We start from the raw sequence: 23,479 nt of genomic DNA, 5'->3' as shown, positions 1-23,479 counted from the left end.
TGCACAAAAGCTACCATGTTGTTTTCGGGCACTGGTTATAAGACAACCTCTCCCCAAATGATGCAACTCAATAACAAAGGATATTTCTCAGTAGATTTGTTATATTAAAAAGGTACTGTCTACTATGCTAATCAACTGTGTTGTACTAGAACTCCTTGTAGATTAATTAAATGCATTACTTGCCAAAAGGAATGTGATGTAGACACAATAATCCCTTCTCCCATCCCATACATATACATCCCCATAATAATGGAAGCATGTAAATTACAGGGTATGTTTTTCCTCACAGAACCAAATGCCTTTTTGATTCTTAGCTGTTGAGAATTTAAATAGGCTGAATAGAATGTTATCTTCACAGTTGAGTCAAATGCTTCTGCAAATAACAGTACAATGATATAGCTGTATCTTGGGATCTAGAGGCACCTTAAGCGGCTGGCACCATCATGAATATTACTTTGTATTTTAGTTTTAGCTTTGGATTGTGGAAATGAATTTGTCTGTTGCCCTCACATTCCAAAAAAACAACCAAAACACTAAGGAATGTTCTAATGAAATCTTGGTGCACCAACATCCAACTGTCAATATCTAGGGCAGACACTCACAATATGACTTTAATAAACTATAAAAGCCAGAACAAAGGTCACTAGTCATTCCCTTTGTCTCTTCTTGGCTCTTTTTCCAATCTAAAGTTGACTGGTGATTATCATTCTCAGTAATAACACTGACTACTCTCTTTTGTAAGAAGCAGAGACCTTTGAGGACATGCTAGGCCGGCAAGCATTGGACTCTAGGATTCTCATCACCACTTCCAAGGTGAAAGATCTTGGACAAGTGAGATTGCTGCAGAAGACTTTGCGAGTATATACATGGGAAGTACTCAAAACCATCAAGCACGCAGCATTTAAAAGGTATCATTTTCTAAATCCCTCTCCACTTTACCCTCTCCAGTGGTTCTGAGATCTGCATGGCTTCCAGAAGCTCTCCCAGGTATAGTATCCTGGTGTCAAATGCCCATTCATGGTACTATTTTCTGCAGAATACTCTCCCTTCTATTACTGCCCCTCTAATCTCTCAAATGTCTCCAGAGTCCTCATCACTGGGAAACTGTCATCTCAATTATTTTCAGAACATAACTGGTACCATATATTAAAGATGAGAGGGGATATGCATGTTTCTAAATATGAGTTTTTAGTTAGAAAGAGCTACATTCATTTACCAGTGTAGGCATTTCGGGTGGATGGGCATGGGACAGGTATTCTGGCACTCGGGAGTCACAGAATACTGAGTGTTACACAGCTCAGATGGAAAGGCATCCTGGAGCTTGGGAGCCCAGGACTACTACAGGTTGCAGTAAGCTTAGGTGCTTACAGCCTTGCCTCAAGGAAAGGCTTCCCAGTGTATCGGCTCAGCTCCAGCAGAAGAGGGTCTTCCAGCTGGGGATGTTTGCCCAGTGTAGCAATTTTGCTCCAGTAGGAGAAGGTTTCCTAGGTGAAGTTGCTACAGCTCAGCTCTGCTCTTGGGAAAGTGGAGATCCCAGTGTAACAACTCTGCTCTGCCAGGGGAAGGTTTCCCCTGCAGAAGTGTTACAGCCCTGCTAGCTCTGCTCTGCCCAGGGTGATCTCTGCTCCACTGAAAAAGAAGGTCTTCACCCAAAGCTCATCAAAGGGGTTTATTGGGAGGGAAGAATCCAGGAGAGTGGCTGCCCTCTGCCAGAGTAGCAGAGGACAGCAGGGTAGTGAACAGCCACAAGCTGAACGGACACAGGGTTTATATAGGGCTTTCAGGGTGGGAATTGGTCAGATTTCAATGCGGAGCTCAGACTGGCTAGAGCTCCTGCGCAAGTATTGGTTAGTTTTCTGCACAGGGTTAGGGTCAGATTTGGCTCTGGTTTCAGGGCCAAAGTGTGTTTCTTTCTCTGGTCCTTTTTAGCCTTTGGGCTCCCATTTTAGGGCCAGGGTGCATTTCTTTCACTAACTCTGATTCCAGGAACAAAGTGTGTTCCTTTGGTACTGGTTTCAGGGTCAGGGTGCATTTCTTTGGTTCTGGTTGCAGGGCCAAAGTGTGTTTCTTTGGCTCTGCTCAGGGTGTGTTTCCTTGACTGGCCCCTTTCCCCTGCAACCAGCCCTTCCCTTTGCATGCAAGATGGAGAGAGCATCTTAAGCCCCATGCATCATTTTGACAAGATGCAGATAATAGTAGCTGTCTACACATGGCTATTAGAAACATTAACATTTGTGTGTGTGTGTTTGTGTGTGTGTACATACATGGGAACATGCATGCAGGCATACTAGCATGCTTGTCTGCCTGCCTCTATTTCCATACATGCCACAGTGAGTGTGTATAGGTCAGGACACGTTGTGGGAGTCTTAGGGACGTGCTATAGTCTACTATGGTTGATCTAGCTTGGTATTTCCTTGGTATACTGTGTCTTCTTGACATAGAGGGATCACTGTTTCTGAAGAACTCACCCACCAGTGTTCATGAAAAACAAAAGCAGAAATTGCACTGGCTAAGTCAAAGGTTGTCATAGTTAGAGCTACACCAGAAGAGTGTAGGTCTGGCCGGGCCGTGGTGGCGCACGCCTTTAATCCCAGCACTCGGGAGGCAGAGGCAGGCGGATCTCTGTGAGTTCGAGGCTGGGCTGGACCGACAGCCTCCAAAACAATACAGAGAAACCCTGTCTCGTAAAACCAAAAAAAAAAAAAAAAAAAGTGTAGGTCTGGAAAAAGATGAATTGGTCAGATTTTCTAGTTGTTGTTGCCATTTATCCAGTGTGCTTGTGTGCCTGTCTGCCAATGAGGGTAAGACACCCTTGAAGAAAAACAGGCCATGCTGTTTTAACTTGAACTTTTCCCTGATATAAGCCTGATTACAGGAGGAAACAAACTAACTAAAAGCATTCGTAACTTGTTGAACTCTTTTTCTTTTTTTTTAGAATTCAGGAGAGCTCAGACAATAATTCAATAGTGTTGTTCAACCTTTTCACAGAAATCCAAAGGATGAAGACACAATGTGGGATCTTCTAGGTTTACAAACTCACCAACAGAGGTACAGTGATGGCAGCCGTCATCCCTTTACAGCAGAAGGTCTAGTGCAGGAGCCTAGTGAGAAGGGAGAACCCCCTTTGAGCCAGCAAAATACACCCTGCTCTGATCCCTGTGTCTTCTCCCCAACCAAGATGGGCTTGTTTGGAGGTAGTCACATTAAAAAGGAGGCAGGTGCTCAGGGTCAGCCTTTCTGAGAACAGAACAGCCACCCAAACCAACAGGAAAACAAAGCAGATCCCAGGGTGAGGGTTTAATTTGGAACGCAAGCCATCTGTGCATGTTCCTTTTAGTTCATTTGCTTCATTGGCAAGTGTCAAGCAGTGTCGTAAAGATCCAAAGGAATTATGGAAATGGGTATTAACATTAAAATCGGAGGACAATTAGAACATTTCGCTGCATAATTGTTTGGCAGAGACTGTGAGCAAGCAAGGAATTTCCAGGGCTGTAATTTATTAGATACAGGTTGTCTGATTCTTTCCAATTTCTGGGGCCAGGAACACGCTAGGGGTGGGGATTGCTCCTGAAATGTCAATACCATTGAACCATTGATAGAAACTTAGGCCATCTTTGATTCTTGGCAACTCCTCTTTGAGCTGCTGGATGGGCACTTCCAGTAAAGCCAAGCAGGAGCATCATCCAGGCAAAAGGAGTATGCCGAGAAGCAGAGAAAGCTCTGTGCCATGCTGCCTGTGTCTTTGTCAGAGAAAGTGCACCATGTTTGCTTGTAATTAGCACTTAGACAGACGTCAGAGAAAGCGGCTAATCACTGACATGGCCCACAGTGCTTTGTAAGTAAACACCATATTGCCATAGACATGCAATTAATTACACAACACTCCAATTAAACATATTCAAAATGGAAGTCAGGGTGGGGGGAAGGTACCAGCACTGTGCTGCTCCAAACTCCCCCCCCCCATGTTTTTTTCAATCTCAAGGAAATAATAAATGGTTTATCTCTGAACTACCACCAAGACATTTCCAGGCATCTCTTGGCACAAAGCCCACAGCTGTGAGTACTTCTGGGAAGTCATAAGGTGCTAGACACAAAGCTTCTTCTAGGGACGCCAAATCCAGTGTCTTCCCTGGTGATTGGAACATGAATGGCTGGAGATCTTGTTTCTGCTCTTTTCGCAGTCCAGCATCCCTCACCCTCAAACTGCAGAACTTAAGTGTTCTCTACTCACATCTACACCCACCCTTGGAAGATGATTTTGGACTTGGGGATATATCTCAGTGGTAGAAATGCCTAGCATATGCAAGGCCCCCAGTTCTGTTTCCAGTTTCCAGGAACATCTCTTAAGATGCTTAAAAATTTATGTATATCATCCACCACAATAATTCAAACCAGTGTCCAAATGGCATGACTGTAAGGTCAGCCCAGCCCCTACCCTCATGAGTAGGGTCTCCGTTTGAATAAGGAATGCCCCCAATAGACTTCTGTACTTAATCTTGGACTCCAGCTGCCAGTGATGTTTTGGAAGTTTTCAGAACCTGGCTAACAGTCATGGGTTTCTGTGGACAGGCCCTGCATATACTGTTCCTGTTTCTGGTTCAAGTTCTTCCCTTCTTCATCTGCTGAGAGATGAAAGAGCACCCTGAAAGTTTCCTTCAATGTCCCAAGCCAATGTGGCCACCACACATCGTAGTCATGCTGGACTATTTTCCATGAAGTTGCTTCTGTCATGCATTTTTGTCACAGTGATGAACAAAATAAATAAGTAAATAAACAAAAACATAAATAAAAAAATAAATTCAATACAGTTGGGAAACCTCAGTGTCACAATCAACCTTCTAGAAAGTTCCATAAGCTGAGGCTAGGCTTGACAGAATGCCCCCCCCTCTCATTTCTTTGCCACGTTTGCCTGACCTTCCTTCATTCACTGTTTCTCCTGAGTTCCTTCACAATATGCATCACTAACTAGGAATAAAAGGTTCTCCTGGAGAACCGCATCAATGATGACTAGTGCCTTCTTAAACACGAGCTGCAACTTAAGTGTGGTATGCTTTTCTTTCTTTTTTTTAAATTAAAAAATCTATTATGAAACTAGTATTTGGCTACCAGAATACATCCTCTGAGTCTGCAGTGAGAAGAGGGTTTGAGGGAAGAGACACCTGCACTAAAGCTTGAAAGAATATGAGAAATATCAAAGAGAACCACAACACAGCATGGCATCAATGAAAATAGACTTGGGACATAGCAACATGCCTAGTCATAATGATTTTCATTGAATATTTACTTGGACAGGCACAGAAAATAAATGTCAACAAGGTCAGCTTATGCATGGAATGGCTGTTCAGACCTGTCAGACGATCTCTGTTCTTTGGAAGGCTGAGGCAGGAGGATCACAAGTTCAAGACCAAAGAAGGTGATGCAGTGAGAACAAGGTTAACTTTCTGAGAGTAGTTTCATGGTGGAGTTTCTAGGTCCATGCCACCACCAAGAAGCATGCCGATGGCTGCTCATTAACACCACTTAATTTTATGGTAGCAGAGACTTTTAAAAGAGCCCTGTAGTTTTTGCCAGTAATGCTGAGCCAGAGCAGCTGCCATGTAGTTACTGGGAAGATAGGATACACTAAGCATTCTCTGATAAAATAAAGCCATGGAGAAATACATAGATTAATACTTACAGCTTAGTAATTAAGAGAAATATAGCCAATAAGAAGCCTAAGCCATCAGTCAAAGTTTAACAATTAATATAAGTCTCTGTGTGCTTATTTAGGGCTAAACGGCTGTGTGACCAGGCTGGAAAGAAACTCCAGCTACAGTGATGCGACCTTGTCTTAGAATATAGAGCACAGAGGCAGGGGAGATGGCTCTGTGGGTAAAATGCCTTCTGATCAAGCCTGAAGAAATGTTTTTAGATCTGTAGCATCACAGAAGTCCTGTGCATGGCCTCCCACATAGGTAACACCATGCTCTCAGGGGCAGAGGCAGGAGGGCTGCTGGGGTTTGCTGTCTAGCCAGTAGAGACAAAATGGTGAAATCCAGTTTAGGTGAGACACCCTGTATCATTGAATTAAAACAGAACGCAATAGAGCAGGATACCCCATGTCTTCACCCATCCTCCACACATGTGCATATATATGCACACACACACTTATACCATAAACACACACAGGGGAGGGGAGTGAAAGAGATTTGGAAAGCTCTCAGGTTAGCTCAATGGAAGACTACTTGCCTAGCACACACAAGGGCCAGTTCAATTTCTTGCACAACAAACAGAAAACCAAAACAAATAAACAAAAAAGAGTCGTTGTGCCCCCAAAGAAAGTTAGATGAAGAAAAAAAAAATAAAATGACAATACTTCCTGAAAATCTACCATCTGTCACTAAAGACATACTGACACACTTGCAAGATGCACTATATTCTTATAAAAATACTATAAAAGGTTTTGTATTATCATCACTTTCCAAATGTTTCAAGCAAAAACAAATAAAGGCTTAGCAAGGTTAAGCCATTTTGCCAGAATCACTCAGCTAGCAACTAGTGGAAATGAGGCAATAAGGAGCCAGGAAAGATTAATTAACAAGGGAATGGCAAGATTAGACAGAGCCCAGGGAGGCAACATGAGAGAAAAGACAGCCTCATGGCTCCAAGTCCCAAAATCAAGAAAGGGACCCCAAGGAGGAGAGAAATATTTCACTGTGTAATGTCTAAACTGGCACGCATCACTGATAAGCCAGAGACACTGGCGAAGCTTGTCTGCTCTGCTTTCTGTACTGAAGTCTCGTGGCTTCTACTGGGAAAACTAATAACATAACAAATGAAACTATTGTTCAGTTTCATTAAAAATAAATCTGATAAGATGGGCAGAATTGAATTAACCGATCTCAATAGAGTTCTCGTTATTGGAGCAAACGGAATATTCTCTCTAATAGAATAAGTCCTGGTTCATTTTGGCCAGCCCATTCAGCTCCTTGCTATAGATTTGGTTTCCAGCCTTTGGCTCTAGGCATGGACACACTAATGTTACTATCTACAGGTCAGCATAATAGATCTGCATTCGAAATCTGGCCAGAGGATTGGATGGATCAGTATGACAGATGCAGGGGCCTCTGTTACCCTTGGCAGACAAGAGCTGTCCTCCTCTCCAAGGAAGTCAGATTTAGGGCCCTAGAGCTTGCAAAAGAGAGAGATGGCCCTTGTTCCAAAGAGGGTGAGGTTGGGCTAGAATGCTATGATGGGCTGCTCTTGGAGAAAGGAATAGAAAACAACATACAGCAGGCTTGATTGTTTTGGCTGGCTGTGATCAAAATGAATGCCAGCAATATTTCTTTTCCTTTGCACTGGCTGGAGTTCAAGGACCCAGGACTGGACAGCAAAGGGATTAGGTATTTTTGTAGACAGATGCGTGCACATGTATGCATGTGTACTCTCTCTCTCTCTCTCTCTCTCTCTCTCTCTCTCTCTCACACACACACACACACACACACACACACAGAAGCACTTAGGAATAATACTTGGTCATTGTTTTTCTGAAAAAGGAAATGTCACACAGTTTATACGAAGATGAGACTGGAACCATAGTGCAATAGGTAAGGGTACATATTGCTCTTCCAGAGGATTGGATTTGGTTCGAAGCATCCAGGATGGATGGATCATAGCTGCCTCTAACTCCAGTTCCTGGGAATCTGATGTCCTCTTCTGCCTTCTCAGAAACACACACACACACACACACATGCACACACTTGCACACGCACACGCACACACACATACACATGCACACAAATAAATAAATAAAAATAAAATTTAAAATATGTACATGGAAGAGAAAGAATGAGGCAAGCTTGAAACATGGTTCAGTTGATAGAGTGCTTGCCTGGCACGCAGCAAACCCTAGGTACAGCAACAGCACCAACCGGGCACAGGCCGTGCATATTTATAATTCCAGAACATGGAAGTCAAAGCAGGAGGATCAGAAGCTCAAAGTTTTCCTTAATCATATAGCCTGTTCAAAGGCAGGTGGGGCTAAACAAGATGGCTATAAAAGTTAATTAACTGGTTGCCTAATTAATTTTTAAGAAGATAAAAAGAGAAAACAACAACAGAAAGAGAAAGCAAGAATAAAATAGAAAGTGTAGAATGGAAGGAAAACATAGTAATATTAAACAAACAATAAAAATTCACAATGGAGGCTAGAGAGACACTATGCAGGTAAGAACACTGGCTACCCTTGCAGAGGACTCTAGCTCAGTTCCCAGAAACCACATGGTGGCTCACAAGCTACATATACTGATACAGGCAAACACATGCGCATAATTTAAAACACAATGATATGAAAGTATATTTCTAGTGATGTGGCTGAAATCACTTTTTAGGTAGGCTGAAAATGTTTACATTGTATCAAAAACATAAGGATATATATATTTATTTTAGTCCAAATGACTTGGATTATGTATGTCCACAAGAAGAAGAAAACTAGTTACAAGGAAGGGTCACTTAGGTGCTGTATTCCAGATGAGGAAGAGATTAGGTCTTTCCATCCAGCTCCTCCCAGAAATTCCCTTGGCTGAAAGACTTCTGCACACCCTCTACTGACACAGACCTGGGCGTGGTGCTGGCTGTTGTCTGAAACTGCCAGCTTTGAATTTCTGACATTATAAAGGAAGAACTACAGACTTTGTGATCATATCTGAATTCTAATTGCACCCTTACCTCCTCCAAGATGAGTGGCCATGGGGAGGTGACATTATTTCTCTGAGTCCCAGTTTCACCATCTGTAAAGTGAAGGTCCTGAGGCAAAGTAGCTTGTAGAAGGAAATCTTTTATTCTGGTGTTCCTGGACTTCCTTAATCTGACCACAATAGCTACAATAATTAAAAGAAAGTAAGCACTCTGAATGTCCACTTGTGTGCCACTAAGTAATATATGCTTTCTCTTGTACACGACAGCAATTAGCTAACACACACACACACACACACACACATACACACACACACTTATTTCTAGGCACTGAGAATACAGCAATGAAAAAGGTAGGTCAAGTCTCTACTCTAGTGGAGCTCATGGCTCACTAGACGGTATGCTCCATGTGATTTTCATCATAGCATGCATAAAGAGAAATTTCAAATAAAATGACAAGTCTACCCTTACTCTTACACCAGTTAAACATCACCTATTTTATTTTGCCACCATTATGATTTCCTGTCTGAACCTGTTAACTTTTATGTTTGTGACTTCTTAGACATCCATTGTATTTGGGTTGCCTGGGGCTCTGGTTGTAGAATGACTTGAGCCTGTTATCGTTTCATGACATCATTAGGGTTTAGACAATCCCCCTTGAGATTTTTCTTCTCAGCATTGTCACTGAAAGTTTCAGTAAAATCAGCATTTTGATTCTTATGATTTAGTCTTAAGCAGCCAAGAGTATGACTGAAACACTGAACTATATTCTAAATGATTAAAAAAAGAAGACTAAACAAAGGGCTCTATAGGGTAGAACATATATATACCTTCTACAATTGTCTAAAGGCATTAATCAAACACTGAGAATAAAGCTTCTCCATTTGGTTAAAAATTAAGTTTATATTGTACGTCATGTCTTAATAAAGAAATGAAATCTAATTAAATTGGAGTATTTTGTAGACAAGTCACAGAGTATTTTGTAGACAAGACACAGAGATAGACAGCTTATTTAATTGTAGTTTTTTTTTCCTGATTGGGTGCTTCTGTCCCAGGCTTCATAACTGAAATATGGGTATGCTGGCTCAGACTTGTATCACCAACACTTAGAGATAAGAAGGAGGATCTCACATTCTAGGTAAGCGTGAGCTACATAGGAGGGCCATAGCTCCAAAAACATCAGAAATGTAGATGTATCTCCGTAGTAAAACACTGACCTAGCATGCATGAGACAACACACACACACACACACACACACACACACACACACACTCACATACACTCTCACACACATACAAAGATATTCACATGCACACACACATACACACACACACAGATCATGAAATACTTGCACTTAGTTCATCACCCATGCATAGAGCTATGAACAAGTATAGTCACCATGCTAAGCGAGAAATCATGGCTGTGAGAACAAAGCAAGCTACTGTTGATTATTTGGAGAGGACCAGGGTCAAATGGAGAATTTCACACACCTCAGTGTTAATGCTTACTCACCATCTATCTTAGTTTGCTTTCTATTGCTGTGATAAAATACAATGACCAAAAACAATTTGAGCAGGAAAGGGTTTACTTCACTTCACAGATTATCACCCATCATTAAAGGAAATCATGGCAGGAACTCAAGGCAGGAAACCTGAGGTAGGAAGTTAGTCAGAAGACATGGCTTGCTCCTCTTGCCTTGCTCAGCCTGCTTTCTTATATATCTCAGGACTACCTACTTAGTGGTTGCACCACTTACAATGACCTATGCTATCTCCTGTCAATCATCAATCAAGAAAATGCCCCCACTCACTTGGCTACTGGCCAATCTTATAGAGGAATTTTTTTATTATTATATTCATTCCTCTCAGATGTCTCTAGCACAGTGGTTCTCAGCCTTTCTAATGCTGTAAATCTTAAATACAGTTCCTCATGTTGTGGTAACCCCAACCATAAAATTATTTCATTGCTACATCATGACTGTAATTTTGCTACTCTTACAATAGTAATGTAAATGTTTTATATGCAGGATATTTGATATGCCATCCCAAAGGGGTCACAACCCATAGGTTGAGAACCACTGTTTTAACACATGTCAAGTTGACAAGAAAGTATCCCAAGCACTACTTCTACTGGGAAAATGCTAGTCTGTCTGCATTCTTTTCATAAATGGTAAAAATGATTCACAAAACATGTATGTAATGTGCTCTAGATCAGAGGCTGGAGAGATGACTCAGTGGGTATGAGCACCTGCTGCGCAAGCATAAGGACCTGCCTGTGTTGGAATCTTCAGCAGTCACAGGAAAAGCCAGGCATGGCCATATGCACACCTGCTGTGGCAGGCAGAAACAGAAAGAGTGCAGCATGCTGGCTGGCATTCTGGCTCCAGGGTTAGTAAGAGAGATTCTGTTTAATGGAAATATGGCAGCAAGTGATAAAGCAGGGACCCCTAAGACCTTTTCTGCCATCTGCATGCTAATGCATGCATGAGCATGCACAACCACATTTACACAGTATATACAACACATGCACACACATGCATGCACACACAGACACACAACCTGCACCCCCCCACCTGCTCATGCTATTAAGATCTATTAATTAGAGAAAATGCAAACCACAATAAGTCACGGTTGGTGACTGTTAGGACCCTGGTCATCTCATCATCCCCCATGGACTAGACCATAACCCACAGGTAAACAAATTGGTTTGTTAGATAATAGTTGTTCCTTCTATCCATGATGATGACCAATTTGTTTGGTTCAACTTACAAGATGTAATTTAAAGCTTTAGTAAAACTTTTGTTAATTCTTCCCTCTTAAAATGTTCATTAATTCAGACCTAGTGTGATCATTATGCATTAGGAAGCATCCCTTACTCGGCCCCTGTGATCCTTCCCCATGCCCATGCTGTCCCAGTTAGCCCCTGGTCCCACTGCTGGGTTCTTCCACCAACCCCAGAAGACTTCTACAAAGCAGGCTCAGGCCACACAAACCAATGGGTGAGTGACCTGCTTGCCAGTGGAACTGTATTCCTCCCTGGATTCTGTCCCCAGTGACCCTTCCCAGTCCAATGCTATCCAAGATAGTCCCTGACTCTGTTGGTGCTGGGCCTTGATCCCAATCCCATAATACTTTTTCCACTGAGGGTCACACCACATCAGCAACAAGTACCCTTACCACTTGACAAGCCAGCCTTCCTCAGAACTCTAGCAGACTCCATAGACCCAGACACAGTACACATCAGTTGGAAGAACAGATACCATAGACCCATGTAGAGTCCGCAAGGTCAAAATAACAGCCTCATCAGCTCTTCTAGAGGCCAGGCTGGTCCTAGGTACCCTGATGGGGACGGTCTTTCTGTAGGCTGTGAATATATGTTTCTCTTATTGCTTGATGAATAAAGCTCTTCCAGCCAATAGGCAGGCAGGATGTAGCTAGGCAGGAAGTATAAGTGGGGCTACCAGACTCAGATAAGGCTGGAAGAGGAACACAGAGAGTGGGTGAAAAAGAGAGATGCCATGTAGCTACAAGGAAGATACAGTGCCTGGGCATTCTCTGGTAAGCAAGACCATATGGAGAAACTTAGATTAATAAAAAAGGGTTAAAAATTAAGAGAGAGCTAGCCAATAAGAAGCCTGAGCCTTTGGCCACACAGTTTATAATTAATATAAGCCTCTGTGTATTCATTTGGAACTAAATGGATGTGGGAATAGGCAGAACAGAAACTTCTGTCCACATGTGTCACTCAACTTTTGGCAACTATTCCCACATAAATCCTGAGGGAGCTTGGAAAGGGATTTTAAACATAGAAGAACATAGGCAAGCACAGCTTCTTGATAGCAGCATTTTCTCGGGTGGGCTCTTTTGCTAGAGTCAAGTAGAGGCTTGCAGCTCCTTTAAGAGAGGCTTCCTGACTCAGTGTTAGTGGCAAAAACTACAAGGCTCTTTCAAGAGACCCTGTTACCAAGCAATTAAATGGTGTTTACAAGCAACTGGGATGAGTGCTTCTTGATGGTGACATGGACCTAGAAACTCCAAAGAGTTAGGGCAATAAGCATAGCTCCTACCAGTAGCTCTACCATGAAGCTAGACTCTCAGAAAGCCAAGGAAAAGGGTGGAGCCAGCCACTGCTTGAATTTTAGCCATGCTGCTTAACAGATTAAAGACTCATATGGTTATAAAAAGATAGAGATATACAGTAAAGACATATTCAGAGAGGAAAAAACCCTCTAAATGGTTTACAGTGTATTTAAAAATATATGTAGGCTTGGGAGAGAAAAGAAAAAGAATAGAGAAAGTCCTTAAAAGAGATATAATAGCTGGGTATGGTGGCACATGCCTTTAATCCCAGCACTGGGGAGACAGAGGCAGGCAGATTGCTGAGACTTCAAGGCCAGTCTGATCTACCAAGTGAGCTCTAGGACAGCCAAAGGCACACAGAGAAACTCTGTCTCAAAAAAAAAACAAAAATAAAAGAAATAGAATTTTTAAAAAGCCACATAAAGATGGAAAATACACAGAGAGTCTGGATACTGTATGTTATTGAGTCATCTTTGAATTGCTTGACATGTGATTGTTAAGAGAAGCTTTTTCTTTTGAGGGCAGCCTTCCCGCCAGCCTGGTTCCAGAGCCACATCAGTCCCAAATAAACACACAGGAGGCTATATTCATTATGAAGCTGTTGGCCTTGCTTGTTTCTTACTGGCTATCTCTGACTTAAGTAATTACCCCATACTTGTTAATCTAAGTATTTCTCTTACCGGAGAAGTTTCCTGGCTCCTACCCCATGGTGTTACATGTCGATTCTCTTGTGTTTCTCCTTCCCAGAATCCTCCTGGACTCCTAGTCCCACCCATCTAGATTCCTATTGGCTCAACAGTACTTTATTGACAAATGTACAGGACTTCCCCCATCATCTCCTCTTTTCTGTTTAAACAAAAAGAAAGGTCTTAACTTTAACATAGTCAAATTGTATATAACATAACAGTTATCAAGTAAGAACATAGTTACAATATTTTAGCAAGATTTAAAGAAAATATCATCTATCTCATCTGTGAGTCCAAAGTCCTATATGTAGCTTATCTCTTATCATAACTAAGAAAACTATAATTATAGCTATCTGTCTTCAACTCTATCAAATACCACAGAAGGATAATATATAAACACTAGAATTGACAGAGATATCTTACTGCCTGGAGAGTCACCCGAAGTTCCTCTGTAACATTGGGGCATCCATCTTCAGCCCATAGGCCACAATGTGTCTGGAACACTTCTCAGCAAAGCAGGAAATTTCAAACTGTCCATCTGCATTGGCAGTCTGTCAGTCATTTTTCTTTGTCCTGCAGAAAGTCTGGTAGACTCTTCCATGAAGCAGGAACCCTGTAAGACTGAGTTTAGCAGTCACTTTCCTGTGGGTCCTGCATGTCCAGTTTATACAGCAACAGTCAGTCTAGGCAAGAGCAGTTTCTTGCCCAAATGGCTCATCTTGCCATGTTGAAAGTAAACTCCATAATGAGTTTCTTCGATGCCCATTTTCCTCTCAGACATAATTGGTGCTGCCAGGAGCACCCTAAACCATTTTAAATGCCATTTTCTGAAGGTCTTTGAGAGGTTTGAAGACTGTTTACCTATCTCAAATATATTTTTGTATATCTAGAAAACCTAACTTACCTAACTATAAATTCTATTATAAGTAACTATCTATAGTCTGTGTTCAATTATGCATTACGTTTTAAAAGATCAGTATAAGCACAATACTTAATCAAGAGGAGAAATATACACATCACAAAATAGACCTTGAATTTGTATCAATAAATGAAAAACAATACCCATACCATAATTCCCCTTTTTACCATTAAAAAAAAGATTGGCTGTGATCATTAACCAATTATAAACAATCCCATTTAAATAAAAACAAATATTTATAAACAGGATGGGAATTAGGACGTCGCTCATTCCAAACTGCTTCATGCTGGAAGGGGGCGCTGTTCATACCATGGGGATCATGACAAAACTCAGAAACCTGTATAAGTCCGTATTTTCAGGGTCTGTAAGGCTGCATCATCTTACCTGTCTCAGTCGTTGGAATATCTGATCCACTGCTTCCGGGGATCTTGGTTTGTCAAACCACAGAAGCCTGGAAGGAATCCTCAGCTTTTCATTTTCTGTGGAAACATAAACTAAAACTCCTTTTCTGAGTAACATATCCTTATACTTAAATTTTGAAGTCAAGGCATTTTTAAAAGATAGAATTTGGATTAATTCAGCAGCATTTATAATCAAGTGTACTTTAGTAGCTGTTCCTTCCTTAGCAATCAAAAAACTGAAAAACACAATAGCGTACAGTATCCAGACTCTAAAACAGATGCCAAATGTACAGGCTGTACAGAAGCAAGATGCTAGTGCCAAACCTACAGAGCAACCAAAAGCTCTACCATTAAAATGGCTGACAGATGAACCCGTCTGGATGGGTCAATGGCCTATGACATCTGAGAAGTTAGAGGCTTTGGAGAAGTTAGTTCAGGAACAGCTAGATGCTGGACATATTGAGGAATCAACTAGTGCATGGAATTCACCTGTTTTTGTTGTCAAGAAGAAGTCTGGTAAGTGGAGAATGGTTACTGATCTTAGAGCCATCAACAAGGTAATTCAGCCTATGGGGTCTCTACAACCTGGGATGCCGTTACCTTCTCTAATTCCTAAGGATTGGCCAATTATAGTTATAGACTTAAAAGATTGTTTCTTCCCCATACCATTACAAGAAAACAACAGAGAAAAGTTCGCCTTCACGGTACCTACCTATAATAATTCCCGTCCGCTACAGAGATTCCAGTGGAAGGTACTACCTCAAGGTATGTTAAACAGTCCAACTTTGTGTCAATATTTTGTGAATAAACCTCTAGAAATTGTTCGTAAAAAATTTCCACATTCGTTAATGTATCATTATATGGATGAAATATTATTGTCTGATTCAAATAAGGATACTTTGGAAAAGATGTTTAAAGCAGTAAAGGAAATTTTGCATCGCTGGGGATTACAAATTGCCCCAGAAAAAATACAAAGAGGAGATTCTATTAACTATTTAGGTTATAAAATAGATGCTCAGAAAATTAGACCGCAGAAAGTACAGATCAGAAGAGATAGTTACCAGACTCTTAATGATCTTCAAAAACTATTAGGAGAAATTTCTCAATTACAGACAATTATTGGTGTAGAAGGGCATGATTTAAAACACCTGAAAATGGCTTTAAAAGGAGATAAAGACCTAAACACCCCACGAGTACTATCAGCTGAGGCTGAAAAAGAATTAGAATGGGTAGAAAAGAGAATATTAGAAGCACATGTGGACCGTGTGCATCCAAATGTGAACTGTATTCTGGTTATTTTACCATGTAGAGAATACCCCTCAGGAATATTAATGCAGAGGGAAGACATCATTCTAGAATGGGTATTTCTGCCACATAAACAGAATAAAAAATTGAAAACATATATAGAAAAGATCTCCGATTTGATATTAAAAGGTAAATTAAGGCTTCGTCAACTGACTGGGAAAGACCCAGCTGAAATTATTGTACCTTTAACGAATGAGGAAATTTCCTCCTTTGGAAGGATAATGAGTATTGGCAAATAGCTTGCAGTGACTTTTTGGGAAGTATTAGTAATAACTATCCCAAAACAGAGAGAATCAAATTCATAAAGAAAACAATTTGGATTCTTCCACGTATCGTGAGGCAAACACCTATTTCTGGAGTTCTTACCTTCTACACAGATGCAAACAAATCAGGTAAAGCAGGGTATAAATCAGGAAATATAAGTAAAGTAGTTCAAAGCCCTTACAATTCCGTACAAAAGGCAGAGTTATATGCCATTCTCATGGTACTTAAAGACTTTACAGAGCCTCTCAATATAGTCACGGATTCTCAGTATGCAGAAAGAGTTGTCTTGCACATTGAGACTGCAGAATTTGTTCCTGATAATACAGAATTAACCTCATTGTTTTTACAATTTCAGGAAATCATCAGAAACAGGACTCATCCTATATATATAACACACATCAGATCCCATACAGGTCTGCCAGGTCCTCTGGCACAAGGCAATGATGAAATTGATTGTTTGTTAGTAGGTAATGTGTTGGAAGCTTCAGAATTTCATAAGAAACACCATGTTAACAGCAAAGGTTTAAAGAAGGATTTTCTATCACCTGGCAACAAGCCAAAGAAATAGTAAGAAATTGTCCCAGTTGCTCATTCTACAATCAAACTCCATTACCAGCAGGTTGTAATCCTAAAGGTGTTCACAGAAATGAACTTTTGCAAATGGATGTATTTCGCTTCCCAGAATTTGGCAGTTTGAAATATGTACACCATACCATAGACACGTTCTCAGGCTTCCAATGGGCTACTGCCCTCAGCTCTGAAAAAGCTGATTCTGTTATTACACATCTCTTAGAGGTGATGGCTGATATGGGTATACCTAAAACAATAAAAACTGACAATGCTCCAGCATATGTCTCCAGTAAATTGGAACAATTCTTCAAATATTATAATATAAAACATGTAACTGGTATACCTTACAATCCCACTTCTGACACCATTCTGTTAAGAGAAGCTTTTCCTTTTGAGGGCAGCCTTCCCGCCAGCCTGGTTCCAGAGCCACATCATTCCCAAATAAACACACAGGAGGCTATATTCATTATGAAGCTGTTGGCCTTGCTTGTTTCTTACTGGCTATCTCTGACTTAAGTAATTACCCCATACTTGTTAATCTAAGTATTTCTCTTACCGGAGAAGTTTCCGGGCTCCTACCCCATGGCGTTACATGTCGATTCTCTTGTGTTTCTCCTTCCCAGAATCCTCCTGGACTCCTAGTCCCACCCATCTAGATTCCTATTGGCTCAACAGTACTTTATTGACAAATGTACAGGACTTCCCCCATCATGTGATTATAAATGTTGCTGGATTAATCCAACATATATTTTGAAACTGCCTTGAGTTCAAAATTTAAATCTAAGGACATGTTACTTAATAAAAGAGGTCCTGTTTTTGTTTCCACAGAAGGTGAAAAGCTGTGGATTCCTCCTAGACTAATATGGTTTCATCAAACAAGACCCCCTGAAGGAGTGGCCCAGGTGATCTAACATCCAAGACATCTGGGATGCTCCAGTCTAGCAGACTACTACTAGGAGTTGGTCATGATTCTGGGTTTTCTCAGGATGCCTTTGGGATTGACAATGTCCCCAAACAGCAGGAAGCAGTTTGGAGAGAAAAATACTCAAATTCCCAACTACTGTTTATAAATGTCTCTTTTCATTTAATCCGGATTGGTTATAAATGGCTAATGATCACAGTCAATCTCTTTCTAAAGAAAAAAAAGGGAATATAGAAATGAATACTTTGCATTGGTATAGATTTTGGTTTATTGATACAAATTTAAGGCCAATCTTGTTTTATGTAAATTTCTACTCTTGTTTAGGCATTGTGTTTATACAGATTTTAAAACGTAATATATAATTAACTACAGATTATAGATAGTTATCTATAATGGTCAAAATTTATAGCTATGTTAGTAATGTTTTCTAGATATACAAAGATATATTTCAAATGATAGATATTATTTAAAATCTTTCAAAGACATTCAAATATGGCATTTAAAATGGTTTATTGGGATTTTTCATGACAATGAGACATGTCTGCTCCTGGAGGCATCATTATGCTTCAGAGAAGATGATAGGCATTGTAGAAACTCCACATGGAGTTGACTTTATTTGTGGTAAAAGTAGTCACTGTGACATTGTGTTGACTGCTGACAGTATGCTGTCAAAACCGGACAAACAGGACACCAAAGGGAGTGACTGAAATACCTTGCCAAGACCAGGTGGGGCAGCCCTTTAGAAAATCATGCTTCACAGACAAATCTTTCAGAGATGATAGGTGTATAGGCCAAAGATGGATGCTCCAACATTGCAGAGGAACCTTGGGTAACTGTTCAGGCAGTGAGATATCTCTGTTAACTCTAGAGTTTATATATTATCCTTCTGGGGTCTTTGACGGAGTTGAAGACTGATAGTTAAGGTATTATTTTCCTTAATTATGATGAAAGATAATTTACATATAAAACTTTAGACTCATAGAGATAGGATAGATGTAGAATATTTTTAAATTTTGCCAAATATTGGTAGATTAAATATTGTTAACTATATTTCTTGCTTGATAACTATTTTGTTATATATATTTTACTGTATTAAAGTTAAAATCTTTTTTACTTAGAAAAGAGAAGATGAGGGGGGATGTCCTTCTGTATGCCATGAATATATGTTTCTATTATTGGTTGATGAATAAAGCTGTTTCACCCAATGGGCAGGTAGGGTGTAGCCAGGCAGGAAGTATAAATGGGGCTACCAGACTCAGAGAAGGCTGGAAGAGGAACTCAGAGAGTGGGTGTAAAAGAGAGATGGCATTCTCCAGTAAGCCAAGACTACCTGGAGATACTTAGATTAATAAAAAAATGAGTTAATAATTAAGTGAAAGCTAGCCAATAAGAAGCTTGAGCTATTGGCCAAACAGTTTATAACTAATATAAGCCTCTGTATGTTTATTTGGAACTAAACATCTGTGGGAACAGGTGAAACAAAAACTTCCATTCATAGTACCACAGAAGTAGACAGATTGGATCAAGGGACCCAAGACCTCCAAAACCCCAGTAGAGACAACCTACTGTACCTGAAGACTTACCAGTTACCAAAACTCTTGTCCACATAGGCCAGAATATCAGAGAAGAAACAGAAAGTAAGGAACAAAATACCTATCCAAAAAGAGACAAACACAGGAATTAACACCTAGACCTAAAACAATCCCAAATCCAGATGCCTAAATGCCAGTGTAAGATCACAACTAATAACAGAAAGGGCAATATGGCATTAACAGTGTTCACCCATCCTACAGCTGAAGCACAAGAAATGACCATAAAATGATTTTATGAAGATGATATAGGTCTTTAAAGAGGAAATGAAAAAATTCTTTAAAGAAATTGAGGAAAAGACAGACAAAAATGGAAGAAAAATCAATAAATCCCTTAAAGAATGTCAAGAAAACCAAGAAAACTCAAACAGTTGACAGAAACAAATAAAACAGTTTAAGACCTGAAAATGGAAATAGAAGCAATAAAGAAAACATGACCTGAGAGTCTTCTGGAAATAGGTAAGCAGAGACTACAGATGCAAGCATAACCAATAGAATACAAGATATACAGGAGAAAATCTCAGGTGTTGAAGATCCAATAAAGGAAACAGGTTTATTTGTCAAAGAAAATGTTAAATCTAAAAAAATTCCTTATAGAAAACATCTAGGATATCCAGGACACTAGGATAAAACCAATCCTAAGAATAATAGGAATAAAGGAAGGAGAAGAATCAGAGCTTAAAGGTCCAGAAAATATATTCAGCAAAATCATAGAAGAAAATTTCCCAAACCTAAAGAACAACAAAACACCAAATAGATTGGACCAGAAAATGTCCCCTCACAACATAATAATCAAAATGCTAAATATAGATAACAAAGAAAGAATATTAAAAGCTGCAAAGAAAAAATGTCCAGCAACATACAAAGGCAGATCCATCAGAATTATACCATACTTCTCAATGGAGATTCTAAAACCCAGAAGAGCCTGGACAAACCTCTTGCAGACTCTAAGAGGCCATTGTTGTCAGCCCAGAATACTATAACCAACAAGGTATTCAAACACCCTAGATAGAGAAAACAAGGTATATTATGGCAAAGTAAAATTTAATCAGTATTTATCCACAAATCCAGCTCTACAGAAATTAGTGGAAGGAAAACTCAAGCCAGGAACCTTAGCTACACTCAAAAAACAGAGGCAGTAGATAATCCCAAGTCAGCAAAACACAAACAGGAGAAACTTACACATATACTCACATATACACACACTGCTACCACCACCACCACTAACAACAACAACAAAAACCAGGAATTAGCAGTCCCCAGTCATTAATATCTCTCAATATCAATGGATTCAATTTGATAATAAAAAGACAGAGGATAACAGAATGGAAAAGAGGATCCATCGTTCTGCTGCATACAAGAAATACATCTCAACATCAAAAATAGATACTACCTCAGAGTGAAGGGTTGGAAAAAAATTTCCAATCAAATGGACCTAAGAAGCAAGCTGGTGTAGCTATCCTAATATCTAACCAAATATACTTCAAATCAAAATTAATCAAAACATATGTAAGGACATTTTATACTCATTAAAAGACAAATCCACCAAGATGATGTCTCAATCCTAAAAGTATATGCCCCAAATACAACGGTACCCACATTTGTAAAAGTAACATTACTAAAGTTTAAGTAACATATAGAACACCACACAATAGTGGAAGATTTCTATATCTCACTCTCACCAGTGGACAGGTCATCCAGACAGAAACTGAATAGAGAAATATATAAGTAACATACCTTATGACTGAAATGGACCTAACATATCTACAGAACTCTTTACTCAAACACCAAGAATATACCTTCTCCTCAGCACCTCATGGAACCTTGTCCAAAACTGACCACATACTCAGTCACAAAGCAAGTCTTAACAGATAGGAGAAAATCCAAATACCCTTGTGTATCTTTCAGATCATCATGAAATAAAGGTAGGGTTCAACAACAACACAAACTACAAAAAGCCTACAAACTCGTGGAAACTGAACAAAATTCAACTGAATTTCAACTGGATCAAGGAAGAACTAAACAAATTAAAGACTTCCTAGAATGCAATGAAAATGAATACATACCATATCTCAAAACAATGAAACACAGGGACACAATGAAAGCAGTTCTAAGAGGAAAGTTCATACTGCTAAGTGTCTTCATAAAGAATTTGGAGAAATCTCATACTAGTGACATAACAATAGACATGAAAACTCTAGGACAAGAAGTAAGCACACACAAGAGGAATAGACATCAGGAAATAGTCAAACTGAGAGCTGAAAAAAATAAAATAGAAACAAAGAGAACAATACAATGATCAATGAAATAACGAGTTCTTTCTTTAAGAAAATCAACAAGATAACAACCCTTATCCAAAGTAAATGACTGACAGAGAAAGAACAATCAAATTAGCAAAATCAGAAATGAAAAAAGGAACTTAACGACTGACACTAAGGAAATCTAGAGAATTATTAGGTCATACTTCAAAAACTTGTACTCAACAAAATTGGATAATCTGAAAGAAATGAACAAATTTCTTGATAGATATCACATACCAAGCTTAAACCAAGATCAGATAAACAATTTAAGTAAACCTATAACCCCTAACTAAATAGAAGCAGTCTTTAAAAGTCTCCCAACCAAGAAACACTCAGGGTCAGATGGTTTCAGCACAGAATTCCACTAGACTTTCAAAGAAGAGGTAATACCAATACTCCTTAAATTATTTCACAATACAGAAACAGAAGGAACATTGTCAATTTCTTTTTGATGGTACAGTTATAATTAAACCCAAACCTACAACAACTCAACAAATTTCCCTCATGAACATACATTCAAAAATACTCAATAAAAATACTGGCAAACCAAATCCACAAACACATCGAAAAGATCAAACATCATGATGAAATGGATTTCATCCCAAAGATGCAGGAATGGTTCAACATATGAAAAATCTATCAATGTAATCCACCATATAATCAAATTGAAAGAATTAAAAAACATCATTATCTAGCTCATCATATGCAGAAAAAAGTCATTGACAAAATACAACAACAACTAAATATCTTGGAGAGCTCAGGTGTACTGGAAACACACCTAAATATAATAAAAGCAATATACATGGAACTGACAGTCAACAACAAATTAAATATAGAGAAATACCACTAAAATCAGAAATAAGAAAATGACTGCTCACTCTCTCCATATCTATTCAAAATAGTACTTGAAGTTCTAACTAGAACAATAAGACAGCAAAAGGAGATCAAGGGGATACAAATTGGAAAAAAAGTCAAAGTATCTCTATTTGCAGATGACATGATACTATACATAAACAACCCCAAAAATCTACCAGGGAACTTCTACAACTAATATATATTCAGTGATGTGGCAGGTTGCAAAATTAACTAAAAAAAACTTATATACAAACAATTAAAGGGCTGAGAAAGAAACACACCCTTCATAACAGCCACAAACAGTATAAAATATCTTGGGGTAACTCTAAGCAAATAAAAGACCTGTATGACAAGAATTTAAGTATTTGAAGAAATAAATTGGAGAAGATACCAGAAGATGGAAAGATCCTCCATGCTCTGGGATAGGTAGGATAGTAAAAATGGCCATCTTACCAAAAGCAGCGTACAGATTCAATGCAATCTCCATCAAAATCCCAACACAATTCTTTACAGACCTCAAAAGAACAATACTCAGCTTCACATGGAAAAACAAAATAAAACACCCAGAATGACTAAAAATAACATGATATTGGCATAAAAACAAACATGAGAATCAATGGAATCAAATTGAAGACCTGGACACAAAACTCCATACCTATGGACACCTTGTTTTTGATAAGGAAGTCAATATTATACAATGGAGAAAAGAAAACATCTTCAACAAATGGTGTTGGCATAACTGGATATCTGCATGTAAAAGAACACAAATAGATCTATATATATATCACCCTGTACAAAACTCAAGTCCAAGTGGATCAAAGATCTCAACATAAAACCAGATACACTGTACCTGATAGAAGAGAACGTGGAAAATAGCTTTGAAGGCACTGGCACATAAGATATCTTCTTTAACAGA

The sequence above is a fragment of the Mesocricetus auratus genome, unplaced genomic scaffold (genome assembly GCF_017639785.1).
Source record: "Mesocricetus auratus isolate SY011 unplaced genomic scaffold, BCM_Maur_2.0 Super-Scaffold_100007, whole genome shotgun sequence".
Lineage (NCBI taxonomy): Eukaryota > Metazoa > Chordata > Mammalia > Rodentia > Cricetidae > Mesocricetus > Mesocricetus auratus.
Note: the sequence above shows the minus strand (reverse complement) of the source record.